A 21,293-nucleotide genomic window follows, 5' to 3' on the forward strand; every position below is an offset into this window, starting at 1 on the left:
TATGTAATGTTAGTAATTAACTAAATTACATGGGCCAACTTTTTTTTTGGCAAAAGAAAAATGATGAATACCTCACCAATTTTCAAAGGATTTCATAGTTTGTGTGAGACTAAATAATTGAATGGCTTTGCTAATTTTTCTCAGAGTGTATGCCTATAATTGCAATTATCTTTTCAAGGTCGTGATTCAGTATTTATTTTACTCTTTTAAATTATTCTTGAGATGTTTATTGTTTCAAAGCTTTTAGTTTCCCACTACATTCATAATAGCTAATAGTAATTACTACTCAGCTGTTCACTTTTTTTCTTCTCTAAAAATTTATGTCAGTCTTTCTGTAGACACCAGTGATTTTCTTTGAAGCAATTTTAGTTTTTCTCAAAAGTTAGTAAGTAGGCTAAAGTTTTAGTTAGGTCTTTCTTAATCACTTGAAGTTGGTCAGTAGAACAAAAGTGACTATGGTCTTCAAAAACGGTCTTCCCTCCTTTTGGTGGTCTAATCTAGAAGAGGCGCACTTCACTTCTGTTCACATAAACCTGAATCATAAATGGAAACATCAGCTCTTTGGCTCTTCCTGGGTCTCAAATGTGCTAGACTTTGGGCTAGAAATTACACCATCAGTTCTCCTGGTTCGCAGGCCTTCAGGCTTGGACCGGAACTCAACTCTTGGCTCTCCAGAATCTCCAACTTGCTGACTGCAGATCTTAGGATTTCTCAGCCTCCATAATCACATGAGTCAATTCCATTTATATTGGCTCTGCTTCTCTGGAGAACTCTGATTAATACAATTTCTGAGAATAAATTTTATTTTCTCTAATAGAATATTTCAAAATGTAATTTGCTCTTGTTTACACAAAGAGGAGATATTGAAGCCAAGTTGGCAAAAACCTACAGTCTTTCCACGATAGCACACTGCCACCCACTACAGATCTCTCTTTTCCCTGGTCACTTTTCTTACAACAAACAGATTTTTCCCACTTTGATAGTTTTTGAAAATTCTGATCACCTGTGCTTTAGCTTCAATGATGTTATTCTAACAGGTTTACGATACTTGTCTATATTTGGCTTTTTTTTCTTATCCCATCTCCTTGGCTATTTTTTCACAAGTTGAGCCCATTAGGGCACTCTCTCTTTGTATTCATAAATATAATACCATGGTATCCCTCTATTTTCTTTCTCCATTGGAGTAAGTTTAATTGAATTTTCTTTTCAGTTTTGCTTTATACCAAGCATTTTCTTCTATGGTTTTTACCACTCTAAGATTCTGCCATGACTTTCTTATATTTCTGCAATTCTATATCACAAAGAGAGCTACGTCCTGCATTAGGTTGCTATTGCTGCATAACAAGTTAGTACAAACTTAATGACTTAAAAAACACATATTTATTATCTCAAAGTTTTTATAGGTCAGAAGTCCAGGAAGCACCATTCAACTGGATTTTCTGATTCAGGGTCTCACCAGGCTGCGCCCCAGGTGTCAGCTAGGGTGGTAATCTTTCTCTGAGGCCATACCTGTGAAAGTCATTGCTGCTCTCACTGTGGCTGTAGGACTCTGGTCGCTGTTCTTTTTTTTTTTTTGCTGGTTGTCAGCCCAGGGCCTCTCTCAGTTCTTATAGACCCCCTGCAGTTCTTTACTGCATGACCTTGTCCATATGTCCTTGCACAACATGGCAGTTTACTTCTGCAAAGCCAAGCCAGCTATGGAGAACTGTTTCTCTAGTGAATGTGGGCAATACAAAGATGACAGATAGATAGATAGATAGATAGATAGATAGATAGATAGATAGATAGGTAGATAGATGGATAGATAGATTGATTGATCTTGTGTGTGTATCAACTATATTTACCTTGTAACATAATTTTAGGACTGGTATTCCATCGCTTTTGCCATATTCTAGTGGTTAGAAGCAAGTCGCAGGTCCTGCCTGCACTTAAGGGGAAAGGATTATAAAAGAGTGTGACTCACTGAGGATCTCCTTTGGGTGCATCTTTCACATGCCCTCACTTTGTATGATACTTCTTCTGAACAAAGTATATCTTTATTTTGTTTCATTTACAAATGCAAGTGTTACTGGTAGTGATAAGTTCACATTTCACATTAATAGATAAGCACGTATGGACATAACTGTTGTTTAACGTAGTATTCTGAGTCAGCATGCCCTATATAATCCCAGTGGCCAGTTATGTTTTGGAATTTGAATCCTAAGAAAGCGAATTAATAAGCTAGAATTTGAAAAGCAAAGTACATTTATTTGCATTATTTCATTAGATAATGCTAGAAAGCAAGCCATACTGGCTATGAGGTGATCCAGACAGTGAGATAAGTATGTGCTATCTTTCCTGTTCTTTCCTACTTGGTAAGTCGTCTATTTTGAAAATAGAAGAGCACAGCTGACTTCATTTCAAAAGTCTAAGAAATGCACATTGAGTGTCTAATGTGTGCCAGACACCATGCTAGGGCATTGAGAGTAAAGAAGGAAAATGAATAAAATCACTCCTCTTCTGCCCTTGAGAATTTTTCATTTTAGTAAGGAAGATTTAATATTTATATATCAAATATAAGCTGAAGTAAGTACAGGGTGCCATGAGTGCACAGATAAGAGAAACCTAGCTAAACTCCAAAGGAATGTGTAATGGGCTGAATAATAGCCCTCAAAGATATCAGGTCCTAGTTAATCTCTGGAATCTGTAAATGTTAAATTATATAGAAAAAGGGTATTTGCAGATGTGACTAAATTAGAATCTTGAGATAGGGAGATTATCCTAGATTTTAGGGGTAAGCAGTAAATGAATTCACAAGTATCCTTGTAAGAAGGAGGCAGACAAATATTTGACACCGAAGAAGAGGAGAAGACAATGAAACCACAGAGGCAGAAATTGGAGTGATGCATCCACAAGCCAAAGAACGCTGGCAGCCAGCAGAAGCAGGAAAAAGCAAGGAATGGATGCTCTCTTAGTGACTCTGAGGAAGCAGGACCCTGCTGACACCTTGATTTAAATCCAGTAAAACTGATTTTGGACTTCTGACCTCTGGGACTATAAGAGAATACATGTATGTGGTTTTCTGCCGTAACATTTGTGGTAATTTTTTACAGAAGCCATAGGAAACTAATACAGAAGGTATTACAGACAGAGAGAATAGCTTGAGCACAGTCATGAAGGTAGGAAGCAGATGGTAGGTAACTGGACACTGAAATACCTCTGCATTACTCGAGAGCAAAGAATGAATGGGAATTGGGGCTCATTTACAAGAACTAGAGAAATCAGAGTGGCCTTATATGGCATGATGTGGACATTATCCTGTAGGATATGAGGAGTTATCAAGAATTTTTAAGTGGGTGAGGTAACGCTTTATTATTAAATGCTCCATTGTGGAAAGTAGTATAAAATATGGTTTGGAGGTAGAGGAATAAAGAAGGTAGGAGAAGCTGAAGAATTAGAAGCAGGAACATCTGTTAGAAGGCTATCCTATACTCTCAGAAACTGTGAATTAGAGTTGCAATGAGATCAAGAGAAAATTGTTTTGAGAAATATTGTCAATAAAAATCAGAAAATCAGCAAGATTTAGTGATTGTTTGTCTGGGGAGGTGGTATGAGAGAGAGAGAGAGAGAGGATAAACCTAAAATGAGTGTCAAGTCCCAGCCTAAATGGATAGGTTGATAGTGGCGTCGTTGACTGAGTTGTTTAATTTCACCACGAAAAGCGGTTTGAAGGAGCAGATGCTTCCATTTTTAGACATATTAAGATTAAGATACCCATGGGGCTGTCCAGTAGTGAGTTGGCTGTACAAGTCTAACACTAGAGAGAGAAGGGGCAGAGCTGATGGAACGTGCAGTTGGTCTTATCAATAAACTTCCAGTGCAGAGCTAAGTTTGTTTTTATGGTAGGGATTGCAAATTGGTATGTGAAAAATTTTCTGAAAAGAAAATCCATTTTGATCTCTGGAGAAGAAAGCAAGCTGTTTACATAGACTTTTCCACATTTGGTTCTTTTAGATGGTTTCTTAAGCCGAAGAGCTTTAGATATTTTGGAAATTCTAAAAAACATATTAAATAAAACATTTCTGCTTATTTTGACAACCCCATAAATAGACATTATAGATCATATTTTTCCCAGCTTGTAGGCATGCATACTGAGGCTCAGAGGGGATTTTAAGTATGCAGCCTAGAGAAATACTCTTAATAAGTAAAAGCCAGAATTTAAGCTACAGTTGCTTTGATAGATAATCTCAATGTTCTTTCTACTCCCCCATGCTGTCTCTTGGCTTTAAGATATCTCTTCTCAAAGCTAAATAATTTTTCTTCTCAGCATTTGTTGAAGCCTACATTTTTTTATCAGCTTGTAGTGCTATGTAACAAGACAGAAAATGTTATAGAAATCAATTTTAAAACAAATTATAAGCCTATAATATATAGTAGAGTACTTAACATACAGTAGGTGTTCCAATTCTCATTTATTGATTGCAGGCTGACACACAATCACACCAAGGTTAATTACTGAATTTTCATTTTAATAGATGATGAGCTACATATAGTCAAGTTATTATTATAACTTCTATTACGGACAAATCCTTTGTCTCTGATAGACTTGTTATTTATCTAAGCAAAGATGTGTTCTCTGTCACTCTAATAATTACATTCTTCCCAAAGGAATTCCAGCTGAGAACAGAAACCTTCCCATGAGAATCTGAAGCAGAATTTCCTTTTGCAAATCTGTGTAATCTCATGGTCCTTATTCTTAGATTTGTTTTCTTTATTCAATGATGACAGTATTTTGCTACATTCTTCCATACAAGTTGCAGAGGGAACTGGATTTTGTTGCAGGAATCTTTGAAAATATATTCACAAAAAGTATATTTGATAAGGAACAATTTTCACAACTCTCTTCCCCAAGAACACATGGTTCTTCCATATTCTCGATGCTTTGGTTGGTTTTCTGCCCTATAAGGACACATTTTCAAAATTCATTTCCACCACTATGTTGGTCCCTAAGACCTTGGATTTGTTCCCACTATTTCCTGTCTACCAGATTTACAATTGTTATAGTGACCATTTGGGTAGAGTTGAGCAGTAGTCCTCCATTGGACTATAGTCCAGCTGCTCCTCAGGGGCTCATCTCCGTGGCTGGGTTCCACATACACACCTCCATCCCTACCAAGCTTGTCCCTCAGTCTGGGGCGCTCTATTCCTTAGTGATCATTGATACTAAATAAGCTTTAGTAGGTCAATCAAGTCTTGCTGGATCTGAACAGAATTAAGATATAGAAACAAAAGATATTCAGGACAACCATAGATGGTAATAACTCTGGGGATGACCAGTGGTAATGAAAATGAATGAGCAATTCTGTGAAATATTTGTGAAAACATGTTTTCAGAAACAGAATGAGTTAAGAATGATGAAATGGTTTCAGATCTGTAATACAGGGATACTAACTGCCTTATTTACAGGAGTGAGGATACTGAGAAGGAAAGATAATTTTAGTTTCAAGATACACTATATTTAAGACTAAGCTGACTATTAAAATAAATGTTAAATCTATTAGGTAAGAAATACATTATCTGGTAGAGCTCCTGGAGGCAAAACTCACAAAAGTGTAGGAGCTTCTTTATGACTGGGTCCCCCTGGAGATTTTAACTCTCCAACTTGTCTACAGTGAAGCTCCAGCATTTTGTCAATTACAGTTCAGGTTCTCCTATCCAGCACTGGTTCCCACAGAGGTGTCTTCTCTTGGGTTTCCTCTCTGGTAAGTTGTCATTCTCTGTCTTCACCTGTCTGTCTCTCCAATTTTGGTGCAGCAGTTTGCCCTGTGACCTCACTTTCCTAGATCTAAGAAGAGTTGGTGATTTTTTAATTTGTCCAGCTTGTTATCAGGAGTGAGTGGCAACTTCTAAGCTCCTTACATACCAGACTCCTATGTTTCATTTTTAGGGGAAAAAAATGGTAACAGAAATCTGTACAACACACTGGTTGAAATGAACAGGACAACTATTATTATACTTATTTTACAGATAGGAAGCAGACTCAGAGGGATTAAAAACAGCCTATTATTATACATTAACAATTGGCAAATCTATGCTTTAAGCAAGCCTTGGTGTTAATATTACACTTTAGACTTTCTTAGAAAAGTGAAAGCATATTTATGGAATTTCAAGCATTTTTTAAGCTAGAATACACATACTTCAGATAGCTGCCATCTTATAAGTCTAATCCAGAACTCAAATGCATTTAAGGCAGGTAACATAAATGTGTGAAATGGCATGAAATAAACAGAGATAAAACAAAAGGGGGTTCTGCATTTGGTGGTTAACTGAGGAGTGAATGCCGACCCCACTTATAGGTGTTCGAATACAAAGTTAGAACAAAAAACAAGCTAAAATTCTCTGATTGGACTTGTGCCCCAAATCACCAGTTTTTAAAACCCTCTTGGAAGTGATTAAATTTTATATTTTTGTGTGAATTTTTCAATTTTAACATGATATGACATAATTTAATCATGATTTTCAATCATTTCGAATGCACCCAAACATGAGAAATTAAGACTTATCTCCTCAAAGTAGCCTATTGGTTCAAATCCAGGACTAAAATATCTCACAGAGAAAACCAAAAAAAATGAACACACTACTAAAAATAAAGTTGAAAACAAATTAAAGACAAACTAAAAATAAAACATATGGGAACAAAATAAATATACTTATCCTGAAAGGAATCTGATTGTAAAGACATAATCCTTTTTAAACATTTTGTTAGGCAAAAATGTAATATGAACCTTTGCAAATCCCACATCATTTAAACCTCATAATTATGGTATCTGTAATATAGTTCTTTTTCTTGACCTTCAAAATTGCATGTTATTATTATCAGTTTTTACAGAGCCCAAGCAACCTTTTTAGATTTACCCTCATAATACAAATGTTCACGGTTGCTTCTTGCCTTTCAGAACTTCCCTATAGAATAATTTCCTTCTCCTGAAATTACATCTTTAAAGTCCTTAATGACATTCTGTTAGAAGTAAACTCCATGCATATATTGTCTAAAATTCATTACTTCTCTCTTGCTCTTGAGGGATAATTTCTTTGGATGTATATCGATTAGTATGTATTTAATCTCTCCCCCTCTGAAATGATTACACAATTTTTATCTGCCTTCCATTGTTGCTATTAGTACTCAGAAGTCCACTGTTAGTCTTTGTAGGTAATCTCCATTTTCTCTCTGGCTTTGTTTCCTCTAGGATCTTTACCTTGTATTTCTGTTCTTTAGTTTCTCAAAGATGTGTTTATGTGTGGTTTTTTTTTAACTTCTTTTGTTTGGGATTTCTGTGTTTTTATTCAATTATATAAAGTCTTCAACTATTATCTATTTAATTACAGCTTCTCAACTTTCTGTTTCAGTCTTCCGGAACTCAACGGGATATATGTTAACATTCTCTTTAGATATATGATGGCATTTAAACTTTGTTTCATATAGTTTCTCTCTTAGTCTTTGCAAAACATGCAGCGTTCTATGTAGTTCCTTCAGATCTATATTCCAGTTCACTAATTTTCTCTTCAGCTGCTATTTATCCAATCCATTAAAATAAATGCAATATTAAAATTGGATGATTTACAAGATATTAGTAAAGATACTACTTACAGAGTTTATAGAAAGCACAAGGAATGGTGCAGTACCTTAGGGAAAACAACAGCTGGGAACAGTTACCATACGTAAGCTTGAAGGCATAAAAGGAGGGAGGAGTCATAAGAAGCTGGAGAGAAAGCTGTTTAGACAGCACCACCTAACAATATTTCTGATCTTTGTAGAGAGATATAGTGAATCTAAAGTGACCCAGAAGAAAGGGATACTGCAGAACAATACTTTAGCCTCATTCTTCTGATACCCTTCAATTTCCTATAATGGGTCCCTTTGGAGTAATCCAACCAGAAGCCAGAGGGAAAGGAAGCAAATCGATACAGTTCATCCTAGTTAACATCTCAGGGCACAGAGCAAAGCAGGAGAAGCTGGAGGGACAAAGAGAAAACACCCAGTGCAATGGGATATGTTATAATCATCTTAGTCTATACAATATTTTGGATTGAAGCTCTACACATGGTTATTTTTTAAATTGCTCCTTTCAAAGGAACAAAAAACCAAGAAGAAATAAGTGTTGCCATTGTATTATATGTCAGGGTGAAGTTCTTCAGAAATATTTTTAAACATTCAACACAGAGATCTGATGTAGTCCTAAGTGTTTTCATTCACCATTGAAGTCAAGAGGTTCTTTAAAGGACTAGGAGTAAAGTAGATATTAGATTTATTTATTGAAGCACTCCATTTTGGAGTGAATGTGGCAAAATTTCCTTTTGCAAAAAGATAAAAGTCCAATACTCACCTATTTCATCTTTATTTTTATTCATCCCTTCAGTTACCATTATCATCACTGTTATCATCATCAAAAACACTGCTCTCAAGCCCTCTGTGTGTGACTGAATTTAAAGTTACTTTTTGAAGTATCTCTTACTTCAACACTTTTTCATATAAGATAATCTAGATCAATGTCAGATAAAAATTTAGAATAATTAATTTTACTCTCTGGCTTAAATTCTAGTTTGTGTCAATACATCAGTTTAGAGATATAATCTTTAAATAGTCTCAGAGCAGCTTCATAAAGCCTAAAATCTAGACTCATGAAATTAATTGCTGTTTTCTTCTTCCCTTGATCGTTTCCAATTCTGATCCAAATATACAATTTACATCTATCTGTGAAGGAATAATTATGCCAATTAGATTCAGTTGATCATGTTCTTAAAAAATTAGAGTCCATAAAATTAGTCTTTATATGTTGCAATTCAAATCTTTGTAATTCACAACTACAGTAAATTTTTCACATAAAGTGACTTTCAGAATAATTCGGTTTAATTTGAAAGATCCTTGTGGATAATGAAAGAACATTATGGGTTCAGCGTTAGATGTGTATCTTATATGTGTTTTATACATTTTAGGGTTTTAATAGTAACCTTGCGTGTTTTAACTTTATTTTTGTAGGAATAGTGAACTAAAAGGCTACAGCTTTTAATAGGAGGCTATCTCTTTAATTCTCCCCCCAGCTTGGTGGGTGGGCCAAAGAGCATGAGTAACTTCTAGAGTACATTGTCATAAAGATTCTTTATAAATATATCTTATTTTTATTCACATCTTACCCTTTCTCTGCCTATTTCATATCAGGTTTCCCACTTCCTCTTTCCAGCATCCTGCTTACTTTTTTAAAACACATCCGTTTCTGGCCTATTTATAATTGGTATATATAATTTCTGACCCAATTTTCACCTTCTGGCTGATAGTTTGTCTTTATTCAAAGTTTTTCAAAGTTTTTATTTAAAGTTATTCAAATTTTTTTCATATTTGGACTAAATTCTCAATTCATTGACCTATCAGGTTTGGCCTTTGGCAAGTCTCCTAAGTTCTCTCAGTGTGGCTTTTGTGAATACAGACCCCATGTTTATAACCAAAACCTTTCTCAGTTTTAAGCCAAACAGATTCAGATTTTTAACACTTTTTTAAGATCTCTTTTTCATAAATCAATAAGACTTGGAAAACAAATAAAAAAGATGTTAATGTCATTCCAAATCATCAACTTCGCTATTCTAGAGAAAGTATTTGCTCAATGGGTGGAAAATGTCCTTTTAGGGAGCTTTTAGAGAATATGCTGATAATGTTGACTTTTTTCTGGTGCCCTGTATTTGATACAATGACCTCTGTGATAACAGAATATCCAACAAAAAATTGTAGTATTTGACAGATTGACCACTGAATTCTCAGCATCCACCAATTATAACGATGTAATTTGGAAAATTTTCTTAATCGTTTTGTGCGTCAATTTTTTCATCTATAAAGTGTATGCACAGAGTAAATACCCAATAAGTGCCACCTCCTTATTATTTTGAAATTAGAAACTTTATGATTCCCCAGACATCCAATTTCCTAAGACAGGCTGAGAGATTATCCCTGTCTTTCTATTATTCAAGAAAAAGGGGAAAACATATTATATTAAAAAATGCAATTGCAAACAAACAAATATACACCATGGGTTCTAGATTCTAAGAGCGTTTCTGAAGAGCCTACTCATATATTAAAAATCCCAGATAGCACAGAGGAAAAGTATAACTTTTGCTGGCTTTGTTGGGATGAAGATTCTGTTAACTTCTGTGCAAAAGAATTATAATCTTGAGCCAAGATTATACTTGGAAGGATGATTTCCTCTTAATTGAGAGTCCTGATACTTTAGTGTATCTAAACTCCCGGAAGACTTGTTAGAATGCAGCTTCCACAACCAAATCTACTAAAGAAGAATTTCTGTGAAGGTCTGCCTCAATAAAATGCGTTGCAGTGTGTACCCAGTTAATCCTGAAGCAGATGGTGGTTAGCTACAACATAATTGGAAAATACTTCTTAAGGTGCTATAGCTAAAGGCCTGAGTAAACAAGAAGCCATTGCCCTAGAAGACGATGCATCTGGTTGGTGGAGTGGGATGTTCCTCAAATGTATTTCACACAGTGAGCATGAGAGAGATGGAAGTTTAAACCATGCACTACAGAATGGTGGGCCACTTTGTGTATTTGACGTGTTTGAGGAACTAAAAACTCATACTATATAATGTAGTAGATCAAGGAAGATAATTTATAGTAGAGGATGTTGCAAACATGGACATGGGGCAGATCATAGAATAACTCATAGAGTAAAGCAATGATTTTAAATCGTATTTTGAGAGCTAGAGGGAGCCTTGGTAGAGGACCCCAGTTGCCACTGTGCAGAGAATGTGTGACAGGAGGCAAGAGTAGAAGCAGAGAGACAAGATAGAAGGTCGTTGCAGGAGTCTAGGCGGGAAAGAACAATGGCTTGATCAAAATGAAACAATAGAAATGGAGAGAAGAGTTTGGATTTAAGATGTATGGAGATAGAACAAATAAAAATTGGAAATAAGTGGAAAGTAGTGGAAAAGGTAAAGGAAGAAAACAAGATTCTTCAAGGATTTTTGGATTGGAGTAAATAGGATTTATGGTATCATTTACTGAGATAAAAAAAAAAAATTGGGGATCTGGAAAAAACTTGGAAGATATAGAGAATCAAGAACTTCATTTTGAACCTCTTGAAATTGGGGATATTAGATATCTGAGTTAGCTTCTCAGAGGAGATATCCAGATAAAGATGTATGTCACCAGCATAAAAATGGAAAAAAACATTTCTGCCAATCTATAAAGATTTGAATTGCCCAAGAAACAATTATTATTTTATCTAGTTTATATATTATGGTTTCTTGCAAAATTTCATTTGAAAGGAGAGTTTTCTATCTAAAAATGCTTTGGCCATTGAACCAGCACCATCCACATAGCCTGGAAGCCTGTTGGAAATAGAGAATTGCAGGCCCCACTGCTGACTCACTAAATCAGTTTCTCCATTTTAACAAAGTTCCTGGGTGATTCATCTGTACATGGAAGTAGAAGATAGCACCACTTTAGTTTATGGAATAGTAGGGAAGAGGGAAAAGAGTTAAGGAAAGACAGTACTACTGTTACTTATGGGAAACTGGGGTTGCTGACCTGGCCTCCAGTGTTTTAAAACATGTCTCCTCAACCTTCAATTCGCATTTGTGTGCTGCTCCTGCTTGAAGATTATGCAAAGGAATTCATCAACCTGTACAATAAATAAGGTGTATAGTTTTCATTGAGGTCAAGAATAATATTTTAATATTTTATTCATCTGTGTATTCTCAGTCCCCATCTAGGATTTATATATGAATGTTGATATATAATATCTCTAGAGAAAAGTGAAATAAGTCAAGACAAATGACCAAATTCATTGCAACTTTTCATCTAGAACTATAGAATATGTCACTAAGGGGTTCTCAGAGATCATACAATTCGGCCCTTTTAGCTAATAGGTATTTTAAAGGAAGCTTCCTTGAAGAATTTTGTCACTTTCTTGTTTGATTTTATACGTTTATGTCACTTTAATTCCAGACCATCCTTTTTTTGCCTCAATTACTGCTTTGAAATATCATGTTTCACGAAGTTAATATATTTCATGGCTGTTGTATCATTCTTTCTAAATTAATTTTATTATTGATCCTCAACATTATGATGTAATTGAACCTTACAATTTTTGTATCACTTTAATTAAAAACTCTTCTTTCTAACTAAAATTTCTATTTATTTTTAAGATTAAATGACCACTGTATATATATGTGTGTGAATAAATAGTTGTTATAAATACATTTAAATGAGTTACAGACTAATTAAATTAATTTAAGAATACTGATAGATTTCATAAAAGCTTTTATTCATAAATAAGTGCTATAGTCACCCCTACAGGCACAGGATGTCTGCCCAAACAAAAATTTGGTTTGGATGTTGAAGCTGAGAGAACACACCAAGAGAGTCTGAAAAGGGTTGTTACTCACATAAAGAGGCTTTCTGGGAAGAGCAGCACAGGCTCAAAATAGCTTAGGAGAGCAGGGAAAGGAGACTACTTCAGCTTTTGTTGTGATTACAGGGTGGAGTCTAAGGTGAGGGTTCCGGTGCACATGGTTCCAGGGCTTGTGGTGTTCAAATTTCCTCCGGATACTAAATAAGGAAGCTCTTGGGCTTTCCTATCAGCTTGCCCAGATGCGGGGTAGAAGGGAAGTGGAAGTGGTGTGACATGAGCGCTATCAGCAGTCAAATATCCAAAATAAAGTCAGAGTCTTATTATAATAAGAAGTACACATTTTTACCTTAAGTAGTTAGGTGCATTGGTAAAACTGAAGGAAGGAAGGAATAATTTTGAGAAATCTTAAAAAGTAAACATCATGAATTTCCCAAAAATCAAGTTAATTGCAATCAGTGGCTACTAAGAGTTTCAAGAAATTTTCAATATAGAGGCAGGTATATTAATTTCTTTGTTAATCCAACTTGTCCACCATTCTCTTTTATATGTTGCAATCTATTTCTCATAGTTCAAGATGTTTCTCACAGTCAGGAGGTTGAAACATTCGAAAGAATGTGCAAATATTTTATATTGGTTTAAACAATTTAATGTTTATTTGATTATTTTAAATTACTTTAAATATTTTCCATCTTTTTAAAACCTCTATCCTTTTAGCTAACCTTATTATTTGCAAATTTGACATTTGTACAGAAGCAAAATGATTACAAATCCACAAAAAATTGTATTCTAAACTTCATGAGGTTTTATTATAATTTAAAAATATTATGTAACTTGACTTTCTAATATTGACTCTTATCTTCTGACCTGAAGAAGCCTTTACTGCATTAGCAGAAGCTTACCCTAAAACCTCAGCATTTCCACATAATGAGAGATCAGAGGTTGAAAAATTCGGAGCCTACTCATGACTTTACAGTTTCTACTTTTAGAACAGAATTGAACTTTCTCAGGCACAGGTTTTGAAGAGAACATTCACATGACTTTTGAGGACTTTAAAAAATTAGGAACTTTTACCCTTGAGTTTGATATGTTTGATGTCCATATATTTCTTTATAGCCATGCTGAATGGCTATGAGGAAAATCGATGCCATTTTGACAATTTGGTAGTAAAAGCTCTAACGAATAGTCTTTTCTAAAAATAGCACAAAATGTCTATTATGAAAATATGAGACTGGTTAATCAAATCTTAGTTAACTAGAAATTATCATTTCTATTATATGTTCGTTTTGTGTGTGCATATCCTAAGACTGTTGAGACTTAAAAATGTATCTGAAAGAACAGTAACATATATCAACTGGCATAGGTTGAAAGAATATTGTGAAGCTGCAATATTCATTTCTTCTTTTAAAAAAGAGCAAGACTATTTCTGCTGTTAAAATTTTAGTATTCATCAAGCCCAGTTGAAAAATTACTTTGTGCTTCATGTTTACTCTGCTCCATCCAGATATATTTAATCTCTCCTCTATTTAAAGGTTACAAAAACAACAACAAAACACCAAGCTCATAGAAACAGAGAACATATTGGTGGTTGCCAGAGGCAAGAGGTAGGGGTTACGGAAAATAGGTTAAGGGGGTCAAAAGGTACAAAATTCTAGTTATAAAATAAATAATTCACATAAATATAATGTACAGCATGGTGACTATAGTTAATAATATTGTGTTGCATTTTGGAAAGTCACTAAGAGAGTAATCTTAAAGTCCATAGCACAAGAAAAATATTTGCTCCTACATGTGGGGACGGATGTAAGCTACACTTATTGTGGTCACCATTTTGTAATATATACAAGTATCAAATCATTACGCTGTATACTAGAAACTAGTATAATGTTATATATCAATTATACCTCAAAACTTTATCAGTGTTTATCCTTCAATTATTGAATTTAATCACGTTCTGCTTTGATTACTGCTTTGAATTTATTTAAGTCTACTGAAGCTTTTACTACAAAAGTTTGGTCTTGGATTAATATGATTCAGAGAACTATATATATGAAAATGAAATTACAATGTCTACAAGAACAAAAGATAGACGAGAAAGTGATCTTAGGGAGAAGTATATGAATAGATCTCTGGGACTAAGCACGTGTTTGAGGATATTTCTGTCCCATAGTATGCTGACCAGAAAATATGAAGAGGATTCTCAATAATTAAGTGAGTAAGATAACCCATCCTGTGAAAATCTCTCAGGTGCCATCCTATGTACTTGCAATGAGTCCATGGCAGCAGGGAGAAAGGCTATGTATGCTCTCTAAATACAGAATATCCCTCACCAAGGCTGATTTTCCAACCACCACTGTTAAGGATCCCACTGACAACAGCAAGAACAAATTCCGTGTCTTTGATCTGGCACAACTTCCTGGCAATACCAGCCATGGCAGCAGGTTGTCTCCATTCTCCCTTTGCATCATAGAAGATCCATCCTCAGAAGAATAGATCCATATACAAATTTGTTTTTCCTGTCTGAATGTTTCTGTCAGCACCACCATCTATGCTGTATCTATCATTTTAAAATTCCACACATCATGAGGAAATTCATTTCATGGCAAAGGAATGGTGGAATAACCTATTGGAGGCTCAATTATAGCATCATCTAGGATACACAAATTACGCATTTGGAATGCTATCCTGTTAGATATGCTGTATTCCTCAAAGCAGAGGCCACATATGGTGCTATCTACTCTAGAGCCATCTACCCCAGTAACAAAGGAACAGAGAAGAAAATGGCCCCTCTCCTGACGGCAAATAAACCATTTGCCCATATCTGGGAAGACCAGTTGGTTGGGAGGTTTTAGTTCTTAAGAGAGAAATGTTTCCATTGGGCGCCATCTTGGTCCTATTAAATTGGAAGCTGAAACTGCCCAGGCCATTTTGGGCTCCCCAAGCAGATTCACAGAGGTGAAGTGCAGAGGTGAAGTCACATGGCTGATGTGACTAATTTTAACTTCTCATGGAAAATTGAGCTACTCTTACTTAGTGAGGAAAAGGAGAATATATTTGTAAATCAGGAGTTATCACAGATGCAGCTCTTAGTATTCCTATTGTGAGAATGCTAGTACATTGGAAATTTTAAAACGCAAACTTGATAGAGATACAACCACCAAGGATTCAATGTATGTAGACATGCAGGTTTCAGTCGCCTCCTCAGAAAAGCAATCTTTCTCGCTGACATACTGATAGAAGGTAATTCTCGATCTCAAGCACTAAATCATATTTATTTTGTTTTTACTCATTATAACCTTGATTGGCAAAAAATGAGATAATTTATTGTCAATCATTTTAATTCATAGTTTTTTTCATGTATTTTAGTGGTGATGAAGTATTTTGCCATCAAAAGCTTAGCTATATCATTACTTATATAGCCATCTAATTATTTATGTTTTTACATTTGACTCTTTAATCCATTTGAAATTTCATATATAGTTTGAGTTATTTATGTTTCTGCCTTATTATAATAGTTAATTAACAATCTTACCAACTGTTATTGAGTGATTTTAAATATATTTATTTTAATTATGTGAAACAAATGATTTCTCAAATGGTTTGTAATATAATCTTTATTATTTACCAACTTATTTTGTATGAGGCAAAACAAAGACATATTATTTCAATTGTGACAGAGTTTCTTTTAGTATAGAACTCTCTTTGAGGAGGAACATACCTTGACAATTGTTTAAGGGCAGAAAATGATTCTTTGAATCCGTGGGGCAAGATGTGCATGCTCTGCAGAAATAAGATTAAAAAACCGGAGAGGAGAGAATTCATAAAGAAGAGGGTCATAGAAAGAAGGGGAGGGGAGAATGTCAAGTAACAGAACAAGTCCCAGGTGAAATATTAGGATAGTTTGCCCGGTGGCTCAGGACTTTTAAGATTTCTCCCCTTTTTCATTCAACAAATACTTATTGAATGCTTATAGTAAAGATATTATTCTGACTACTGTAGATATTGGATGATAAAGCCCCCATAAAGCTTACATTTTAGTGGAAAGGAAAGGCAATAAATACAAATTCAAGGGAATAAATAAAAATTTCTAAGACCAATATTTAGAAAATAAAACACTAAACAAGATAATAACAGAATGTGTTTGATATGGAAAGCAGAGTGGGGTGGATAGTTAAGAAAGACATTCTAAAATATTTCTATTGCTGTCATGTAAAAACCCTCTGTCATCCTCAAACTTGTATATTATGCTACAAATTCTAATACTTCAAGCAACAGGGATGACTTCCCCTGATAGCCCCATATGGAGCCTACAAAACAAGCAGGGACAGGAACTCTGAGGGTGATGTGATTATGAGACATAAGCCCCTGGACTTGAGAGAACAGCAATGGATGGACTGACAAATAGATAGTAGTCAAAAGAGGGATGACATCAGTTGGCATGTAACTTAACTTATCAATACTTTGCATTCCATTTTATTTATCTTATACCTCTTCCTATATCAATGCTGAACTCCATTTAAGCAGCATTATAATTTATTGACAATGTCTCCAACTATTTGACTTCATTTGAAACATTTTCTTGCTTATTTTCTATATTAACAAAATAATTTGTCATATTTTTAAACCCTTCTTTGATTTGATTGTGATGTGCATCTATTTTTCATATAGTGATGTGTGTACTGAACAACTAATATAAAATGGTAAATGAAATTTGAATTGTATTGTTGGGGGATTGGTGTTATTTAACTAAACTGTACTAACTGAAATTATTGCACATCAGAACCATACAAAGCAAGAAATGCCTGCCTGTGTGTGTGTATTTGGAGATATTTATATTTCAATATTGAGTCACTCCTTACAGTAAACATATGAATTACTCCACTTGAGATTTTTAAAAAGCATCTCACAATAAAATTGAATCGATCTTCTATGTTTGTTCTTAGGTAATTTATAATGCACTGTTATTTTCTGAATTACATATTTTACTTTCAGTTTTTCTAACTGGTAATTTCTGATATATGTGAAGGGTAATATTTTTGGTAATATACTGAACACTTCAGAGAATTTCTTTCATTTTGTTTCTTGGGTTTCCTAAAATACAATCATAACATCTGAAAATAATTTATGTTTCTTTTACTTTCACATAATTGTAACTCATAAATTGACAAGTTATTCAAAATATATAACTGTATGATTTTTCCTATCTTACTGCGTTGACTAGTATCTCCAGAGCTATTTTTTTATGGTTCTAAATTAAAGGTAAAATCTAATATTTTATAATTGGTTAAGTTGTTGGGTATTTGTCTCTTACCATGATAAGAAAAATTTATTATATTATTAATTCTAAAATAATACTACAAAATTAGATAAACTATCAAATGGAGATACTTTTGTCCTTTCACTCATTGATGTGATATAATTATGTTTATAGATTTCTTAATATTACTTTCTGAGGATACTGCCTCCCCACTTAGTAGAGAAGATGTGTCCTTCTATTTGATAGGACTTGTCCCATATCTACCAGAAATGTTTTAACATATAGTTGATATACTTCCCCAATTTATAAACTGGATTCAGGATACATTCTTTGTGTATTCTATTGATCATCAGAATGGAGAAATAGAAGTAAGAAAATTCTATATTTTTACTCAAATAAATTTTTCAACCAGAATCTGAATTTCAATATTTTCTTCCATAAGATAGTTACATCATCAGATATGGGAAGAAAATAAAATTATAAGAAATAATCAATATAATTATCACAATCATGTACTGACAAAAGCAAAATGGCTAGAAATTAAGAAAACTAAAATTTAGAAAATTTCTCTCATTTGTCTTCCTTCACTCCCTCAAAGTCACAATCATGGACATGTCCACACTGTTTTGTCAGTAAGTTTTACGTTACATTTTACTCCAGAAACTAAAATATTTTTATAATCATTATATGAGGTATATAGAATGTTCTTTCAGATATTTTTTAAATTTGATGTCACCTCTTCAAGTGTTTCACATGCACAGTAGAATGAAACTGTTCAGTGAAAATCTAAAAGAATGAATGCTGTGTGGCTGTGTGCTTCCTAAGAGCAATTATATTTTAAGGAGAATAAACACTATTATACATATTTGTTTCCTGTATACTTCCTTTTTTCTTGATCTACAGGCTATTCTGGGCCAGTTCCATGAAACTTTGGCTCCTTTTAGGAAGTTCTATAATAGTAACTACGTATTCTAGTAAGAATCGTCTTTCAACTACAGACAAGGCTAAATTAATATGAATTTAGTTATAAGGAAAACATAGATTTTTGTCATCTGGTCTGTTTAATCATCCTTAGCTTCCTAGGTATTAAGCTAATAATCATTCTTATTAATATCTTCTCATATTTACATATATTTTGAAAGAACTTAGAAAATAGTACTTATACTATAAAATTCATAGGGTCATATAGCTACATGAAAATGTAACGTTTAAAATCTTGCCATTAAAATTAAATCTTAAAAAAGTTACTTGAATTAATAAAATCACTTAATAAACATAATATAGTTTCAGATATCTTGGCACCTAGTAAATGCTCAATAAATGGTAGCAATTATAAATAATTTAGAATGGGAAATAATACTGTGTTGTCCCTGGAGAGATGATTATTTATAATCAGAGGTAGTTTGCAGTTGTGTTCTTGAATTGTAACAAAGTTTGGAACTATTTAAAATCTAAAATCTCTTATTTGTAAGACATAGACTCAATAGATGTTAAAAGCCACATTAGAAAGTTAGTAAGTAAAATGTCTCAAAAATATTGAAAATCTTTGTGGTATTATTGATTATTCTTTTCTCTTCATTGGCTTTAAACTCATTTCTCCACCTCAGTTGAGATTATCCATCTGTTTACTCATCCACTATTTATTCAGTGACTCCTGCATGACAGTGTTCAGTCTGAATGATGTGAGATGGTCTGTCTGAACTTGCCTTTTCTTAATTATGAGTGTCCATCAAAATAATTTGATTCTTTCTTATATTTTATCTATGCCTCCTCTTCATTCCTTCCTTATTGCTTTCTCATCTTTTTTCCTCCAAACCTTCTCTGGTAAAGAATAGATTTTTGTAACATCTTATATGCCTTCTTTCAGAATATAATCTATAAATTCTGAAATTGCCCAGAGTGGCTGAACTATAAAGTAGGATTTACATTTGATAAATTAATTAAATGATGTAGAAAATTTTCTGGTTAAAAGTCAGAATAGACGAACAATTTATCACAATCGAGTGCAAATCTTTCTCACTTTCTTTTGCTCCTCCTCCATTTGCACATGTCCCATGTAAATTTACCATTTCTCATGTTCATTCCATTCGTCCTTTATGTTGTTCATTAAAATGTTACATTTTATACCGTGTATTGTTCACACTCTACAAAGTTTTTATCACTTAGATACAAGCAATCTACTTGATGCACAGCTGGTTTCCAGAATGCTCTAATTGCTTTTGTGATATGTCTCAGACACCTAAAGCCACACAGAGCATTGCCAAGTTTTTCCACATACGTAATTTAAATACTTCAGATGAACTTGTTGTATAGCATGTATCTGGAAAGAGATACAGTTCATTTAGTGAGATGTCTAACATCAAATTTGATCGAAAATGTGCCTGCAATCACTAGATGTTTCCCAGTGTGCATCTCATATTCCTGGTTTATTTTGGTTTCTTATCACATATTTCCAAACTATAATTTTGTTTATGAATACCAAAATTATAAATGTTCATACCAAATTTTATGCCTTTATTTTAGTAGATGCTTTTTATTTTCAATTCCAATGTGCTAATCAAAATGTGTTATTAAAGAAGTTGAACTGAGCTGTATTTTCTGTTCGGTTTGCATGGTTATTTTATTGTTATTAATAAATGCTAAAACACTTAAGTTTGTACACCTACATTTCTGAAAATTAGCTAATTGGTTTTAATTTCACATCCTTACACCATTTTTAGGCATAAATTTCCTAGTACATATCTAGTTTAATTTATGAAAACAAAAAATATGGGCTAACCAAAGTAAAGGTACCATTTTCAGAAGATCAAATTCTGTCATCTTGCTTTAGATCATCTCTATTGTAACTTTTAAATTTAAAAATTTCAAGTTCAGTGCCGTATATTTATTAAATGTTTGTGTAGTCATGTATGAATGAAGCACTTTTCAGTTTAATCTTATGAGGTATTTTGGGGAAAAAATACGTAGGCAAAGAGTAGCAATAAAATCAAGTAACGGTTCTACTAAAACTGTAACATAATTATCTTCATCTTTCATTTTAGAAATTGAGATTTGGTGAAAAATAATCATGTTTACTACATCCATATCTTTGTATTATCTTAGTGTAATGAAATATCAAGCAGAAGAATGAGTTGGATGGGAACCTGTGGGAGAAAGACATTTTGCAGGTAAAATGAAACAAAACCATTGAAAAAGCACTTATTCCTAATATTTAAGAATTGAGAACCTGACATTGCTAAGAAAAAAGAGAAAACAACATTTATAGAAATTTAAAAGTCATGGTATATAAACACTAATTATCTTTCACCTAAGTTTACATAGGCATGTATTTTATGTGATTATCAAGCCTATCAATGCAAGCATGTGAAATGTATGCTTATAATTTACAAAAAGCGGTTACTACTTATAGGAACTGTATTTTTTTTCGTTCAGTATAAAATCACTTAACATAAGTTTTTAAAGTTCTAAGATGTATAAAAATGCCTGAACTATGTGTAACAATAGAAGAAATTAGATACTAATGAGTATTGGAAGCAATCAAATAGTCTAGGGGGATAAAATGGAACTATAATGACAAAGATGGATCAAGAATATTGATGAGAGAGGAGCACAATTAGAAATTAGATAAGAAAAGGAAACTGCCAT

The 21,293-nt window shown here is 33.6% G+C and overlaps 1 protein-coding gene across 9 annotated transcripts in view; it reads left to right on the forward strand.

The window, feature by feature from the left end:
* The window catches only part of PIK3C2G (phosphatidylinositol-4-phosphate 3-kinase catalytic subunit type 2 gamma), a 510,459-nt gene that overhangs the window by 65,799 nt on the left and 423,367 nt on the right, over window positions 1–21,293 (forward strand). For 2 of the 9 annotated variants that reach the window (XM_070270013.1, XM_070270017.1), the window contains exon 2: window positions 20,751–20,815. The exons of 5 other annotated variants lie outside the window; for them this stretch is intronic. The gene's annotated coding sequence lies outside the window, so the exon portion shown is untranslated. Of the gene's footprint in view, window positions 1–20,689; window positions 20,816–21,293 lie in introns of all 9 variants that reach the window. 2 more of the 9 variants (XM_070270019.1, XM_070270009.1) reach the window with 1 other exon arrangement.

The sequence above is a fragment of the Equus caballus genome, chromosome 6 (assembly GCF_041296265.1).
Source record: "Equus caballus isolate H_3958 breed thoroughbred chromosome 6, TB-T2T, whole genome shotgun sequence".
In the NCBI taxonomy this organism is placed as follows: domain Eukaryota; kingdom Metazoa; phylum Chordata; class Mammalia; order Perissodactyla; family Equidae; genus Equus; species Equus caballus.